A 6072-nucleotide genomic window follows, 5' to 3' on the forward strand; every position below is an offset into this window, starting at 1 on the left:
AGAAAAGAAGAATTAGAATACCAATTGATCAATATATAGCCCAAGGCCTAGATTTAAATAAACAAATAAATAAATAAATAAATAAATTACTAGCAATTTTGGGTGCTCAATTTAACATGCCATAAAAAGTGGCTTAATTATCAAAAAGTGCTAAGCATTTACTCCCTGAAAATCAGACCCCTTCAAAAATGTCAACTGGTGCATCAAAAGCTATATTTATTTTTAAAAATGTGAAGCCAAAATTTGTATTACCAGTTAAAACAATTCTCAATTTACAGTGGTAACATTTTGCAAATATTATCAACTGAAAATGTGAATTATTAGTACTAGACCAAGGGTGGGCAACCTGTGGCATGTGTGCCACAAGTGGCATAGGTAGCCTCTGCGTGGCATGTTGCAAATCAAGGAGAGAGCAAGGAACACAACTGCAGATAGAGCAGGGAGAAAGCAGAGCAGCAGATCTGGCAGGGGAAGGGGACTGGAGTAGTACTTGGGGAAGGTGTAGTGCTTAATTTGGGGGAGGCATGCCAAAAAAGCTGGCCCCCACTGTATTAGGCAAATGCCATGTTTCCCAGCCACCCTGCTTCAATCAAAAAGGGGAAAGATTCATCTCACTCCAAAACCAATTACCTGTAATGATTAACTTACAATCCTTCTGGGAACTATGTAATATCCTAAAACAACAATATGGGGAAGGTCACATCCACTATACAAGTTATAAGTAACAGATGTAATTTACCACTGATAAAGTACATTGTTGTACTGGAGAAGCTACAGTGAAGGGATACTGTTGTGTTCAAATGCATTTGAAAAAGCAAAGGCCTTTCCCTCTATTGCTGCCAGCAGCTTAGATTATTCAAAGTAAACAAAAAATACATTTCAGCACGTTTACTTTTTCTATTAATAAATAGAAATAAATAGGATTAATACATTTGATTTTCAAACTTTCCTATACTATGACAAAGCTGTAATATTTGAACTGAGATTTGAAGAAGTCGGTACTTGGCACCCAAAAGTTAGTCTATATTCCTCTCAACTATACAGTTTGCCTAACCAAAAGATATCACCTACAAAAACCCTTTCCTAAATGTTGCAGGAATGTTTGTTCAAAGAATTAAATGGTAAGTAAACATTTTAATTGGCTTTACGGTTTGTAAAAACCTATCCCCAAAACTTAAATTTTTGTCAAATTTCATCCAACAATGAGCCAAGTGCTTTCTCTTCTATTCTCAAAAATAAGTCTTGTTAAAATTAATGGCAAAAGGGACTGCCCCACTGTTACTTTCATTTCTGATATGGAGAAACACTGAAGAATGATTGCATACAACTCACAGACAGAAGTATCTTTGAATTTCCATTATAAATAAATCAAGTCTCACGAAAAACATTTTCTCCTAAGTTTCTTCTCATCATTATGATCTAATTTCAGGTGCACCATAACTGCATACCTCAGAGATCATCGCCTAGTACCTGAGTCCGGACATGAGAGAAGATCAAAAGGACTTCTATCCCAGATACAAGAATTTTGCTAACTAGATGTACCTACGTGCATGACATTTACTAGCAATTACTTCTTTTAAAAGGAAAAGAATGTCACATTTATAAAGATGTTTAACATTTCTCACACACAAATTAAATGATGAAATACTGAAGACAACACTCTCCCAGGATTAACATGACTTCCAGAAAACAGCTTGAAAGTTATAAGCAGCTAGCCTTTGCAGTCTTTATGGTAACTTTTATATGCATTGTTCTCTTAGTTGAATTTCTTCATGTTTAACAAGTAAAGATCATCTACAGGCATCTTCCCTACTTTTATATGATCCTAGTTTAAGAAGGTACTTAAGCATGTGCTTAACTATAAAGCATATGGGTAGTCCCATTTCTTTCAATGGGAACACCTACACTTAAGCTACAGTTGTACAACTGGAGGCCTGTAAGAGGTTAACATGCAGCCTGCGGGCTCCTGTCCACCCACCACTTTTCCCATTGTCCCTACTGCTATAGTGGTTGGAGACACTGGGTTCCCCCTCTCTCCTGGTTTCTGCCCCTGCCCCTGATCCGGCACGGGAACAGGACCAGAGAGAAGTCTGTATTGCCTAAGCTCTGCACATAGCTGAGGGAAGAGGAGTCAGGCTAAGTTGCCCAAGGGGAGGGAAGGGGAGAAGGCTGCTTGCACGGTGAGGGAGGGGAGGGAGGAGAAGAGAAGATTAAAGACCCAGAAGGGTGTCCCCTACAGTGTACAGTCCATGCAATATGTGGCCCAGGGGTCTGCAACCTCCCTCCCCCTTACTGCCCCCCAATGCCCAGAAGCTTATATACATGCTTGTTGAGTCTTTTGACAAACCAAGGTATTATTATAATGGCAATGTGGAAGCTGGGAGTTCTGGTATCTTCCCTGAATAGGTTTCACACAGGCAAACACTCAGTCCTCTAAAAAAACAATTCAAATCCTATGACAAAGCTGTTCATTAATATTATTATTCTTTATTTCATGGCAAGAGAGTGTGGCTATCCTGACACAGACTGTTTTGATACCCAAATCTTTGGTATATTCCTTTTCAAAATATGTATTTCTTATCCCTAGTCTTCACATAGATGTATACACGTTTTAGAATATAATTCTTAAGGTTCCATATATGAGTGATGTCACCTTATAACTATTACTTTATTCTTCCAACCAGAGCAGATATTATATCTCCTTCCAGTCTCACCCAACTGCAGCTTGTGTTTACTTTTAATTTTACTTATAAGCAAAACCATCTAACCCCTGAGTTACCAAGAGCCACAGGCCCCTCCAGCCACACACTTTGTGGAATGCATACCCCTCCAGCCATGCATGTTAAACGACAATTATATTTATACCGTTTGCCACTTACCTTCTACTGTTTAGTGACCTCCAGCAGGAATGGCCCTGGCTTCAGCCCCTTACACCTTCACTGTGTGCCCAGTGCTGCATGGGCCCCAGGCCACTGGCAAGGAGCTGTGGACGGAGAGCAGCAGAGCAGCAGTCGTGGCCAAGCTGCTAGGGGGCATTGCCCAGCTGTGGCTTCCCCTCACCTCAATGATCAGGGGCTGGGGCTAAGGCTATGGAGGGAGCCAGGGCTGCAGCAGACCTCTTCTGCCCCCAGATCCCACTGCCATAGGGAGGGGGAGAGGTTCTGGGCCACAGCAGAAGGGCCTGGACATGGTACTGGGCTTCCTGTGCCTTCTGCCACACTAATGCTGCCATGGCCTGGACCTGGAAAGGTCCTCCGTGCTGCTGGGCCAAGCCCTTCCCAGCTCACCCTGGCGGAAGGAGGCGTCCGATCTGGTTCCAGCAGGGCTGCCTCAGCCAGACATGCTGCATCCTTCCCCCTCCTACCCATGATGCTAAGGCCATGCAGGGCCTGGCCCAGGCCTGAGGCAATGCTGAGTGAGCAGCTGGCTCAGACCAAAGGGAGGTCATGGCAGCTGGAGCAGATGGCACTGGGACTGAGTGGATGCCACTGGCCCCTCCAACAGTGAGCACGGCTCCAGGGCATTCCCAAAGGGCAGCAGTACAGCAGGGATCCCAGGGGAATCCCTCCAGCCTGGGAGGCCACTACTGCAGCCCTAACACTCCTCCTGGGATCCCTGCTGCACTGCCACCCCTCAGGAACACCCTGGAGGGGCCAGCAGTGACCTATCAAACCCAGCACCACCTGCTCCAGCTGCCATGATGCCTCCTCAGCCTGAGCCAGGTGCAGGCTCACTCCCATCTCAGGGCTGGGCCAGGGCCTGCACGGCCCCAGCACCACAGGCAGGAGGGGAAAGGGTACAGCATACTGGGCAAAGGCCACCCTGTAGGGACCGGCCCCTGCTCCCCCTGGGGCTAGCAGGGGAGGGCCCAGCCCAGCAGTGTGGAGAAGACTTCTAGGTCTAGGCCATGATGGCACAAGCGCAGTGGCTAGTGCTGCGAATCTGTTGCCTGTTTTTCTGCCTAGGCCCTGCCACTGCAGGGGTGCCAGGCAGGCCCACTGTGGAGCTAGAAGTCTTGCTGCTGTGGCAGGAAAGCCCCAACTGACCCTTGTGGGGGGGCCTAGCACCTCCCTCCCTCCCTGTGATGGCAGGGCACAGGAGAGGTCCACAGCCTTCGCCCCATGCACAGCACCAGGCCCGGCCTGCAGAGGCGAGGGGAAGCAGTGGCTCTACAGCTGAGCTGTGCTCTCTAGTGGCTCAGCTGCGCCCTCCACCCCCTGCCAAGGGCCTGGTGCCCACACAGCGCTGGACACCCAGTAAAAACTTAAGGGGCCAAGGCCATTTTCTGTTGCAGGTCACTAAAACTAGCTACCGTGTTTCCCCGAAAATAAGACATACCCATAAAATAAGCCGTAGCAGGATTTCTACGTATTTGCGCAATATAAGCCATACCCCGAAAATAAGACATAGTGATAGGCGTGGCTAAGCGTATCGGCGCGAAGCGGTAAATAAGACAGGCAGCCCTTCTCATTTGCCCCATCGTGACAGTCGGCCTGGTGCGAGGTCCGCGTCCCGACTTTGAGCGCGGCCGCCCCCGCCCCCGTGCAGCCATGCTGTGGGAGCGCGTGCGGCGCCTGTCCGTGGAGCTGGACCACCCGGCCGAGGCCCCGCCCCTGCCCCGCCCCCTTGCCACAGGCGGCACCTACCTACCTACGTTCCAGAAGAAGACGACTTAATTGTATTTGAATAAATGTAGATTGTTGTACTATACTTAATAAAAATAAGACATCCCCTGAAAATAAGCCATAGTGTGTCTTCTTGAGGAAAAATAAATATAAGACAGTGTCTTATTTTCGGGGAAACATGGTAGCTAGCTATCGGTTAACCAATTAACCAATTTAATTAATGGAGGTTAGGCAGATAATTTTTTTTTAAATGATATTTACTTCCCTTCCATGCAGGTGACCCTGAGCCACGGGACACCAGCCCCACGTGACACACACCCTCTCCACCATATGGAAGGTGCTCACTGCACTGCACTGCACTGCACCAAAACCTCTTCGCTGCGCAGGGTCTCCAGGTTCATCCGAGCTCAAGGGCTGCACTCAGCCCTGTGGGCCAGGCTGCTCCACCCCACCCCACCCCCAAGGGCAGGGACAAAGAAGAGGTTAGAGGAGGGAGGGGGAGCCTGGAGACCCCAGCAGCAGAAGAGAGTAATAAGGAGAGCAGGACCCAAACCAGGAGCCAGGGGTTGTGCAGGTTAACCCTTTAGAACTGGGATGTGAACTGCGGGCTGCCTGTTGAACAGGCATGACTTACAAGCATCAGCCTCAATTTTGAATTTCCAGGCTTTGATCATTTCTGCTCTTATACCTTTGGAAACCAACAGACAACTCGCACTGGAGCCACTCTGCAGTTTGCACCCCTGCATCACTCCAGCCCTCTGTACTGCAGGAGGGAACCAATTCTCAAAGGAGGGAAGGATGCTTCTTTTCATCGCCGCTATCCTATCAGGTTCCTTTATTTGTCTGCCCCTACCCCAGGGGCAGTGAGGCTCTACTAAATTAGCATAATCACCAATTGCTCTTCTAATGCAACACTTGGACTTGCCAGCTACAACCATCTACTTTTCAAAGAGGACTAGTCCCCAGCTGCTCTCAGTGGAAGGTAGATATTGGCCACCTTATACCACTGAACCTATTCCCTCTTTAAAAGTTTGGCTTATTATGCATGAATTAAGAGGCATTGCATGCCCTCTGCTCTATTTATATATACTACTAGCAAATTGCCTGTCATGCATGATGGGGGAGGGAAGGGGAGGGGCGGGGACAGAGGCCTGTGTCACCCTGCCCCCTGCCACCTCGGGTCTGGGCCTGCTCCTTCCCTTCCCTGCCCACCACATCAGGCCCTTGTTCATTCCCCTCCCTCCCCCTATCATTTCAAGCCCAAATGCCCCCCTGCTGCTTTGGGTGCAGCCCTTTGCACCCCCCTCACCTCTGCCTCCCAGGACCAGGCAGGGGGAAGAAGCGGGGAGCCTGCATACAGTGGCAGGCAGTGGTGGTGGGCGGCTGCAGTACGGCCACGGCTGGCCACAGAGGGTGGCCACAGCCAGCCATGCATTGCCACCAGTAA

The 6072-nt window shown here is 48.6% G+C and overlaps 1 protein-coding gene across 2 annotated transcripts in view; it reads right to left on the minus strand.

The window, feature by feature from the left end:
- Window positions 1-6072, minus strand: part of ACBD6 (acyl-CoA binding domain containing 6) — a 130019-nt gene that overhangs the window by 90254 nt on the left and 33693 nt on the right. The window lies entirely within an intron of this gene.

Source organism: Crocodylus porosus, unplaced genomic scaffold, assembly GCF_001723895.1.
Source record: "Crocodylus porosus isolate Cpor-Errol unplaced genomic scaffold, CroPor_comp1, whole genome shotgun sequence".
In the NCBI taxonomy this organism is placed as follows: Eukaryota; Metazoa; Chordata; order Crocodylia; family Crocodylidae; genus Crocodylus; species Crocodylus porosus.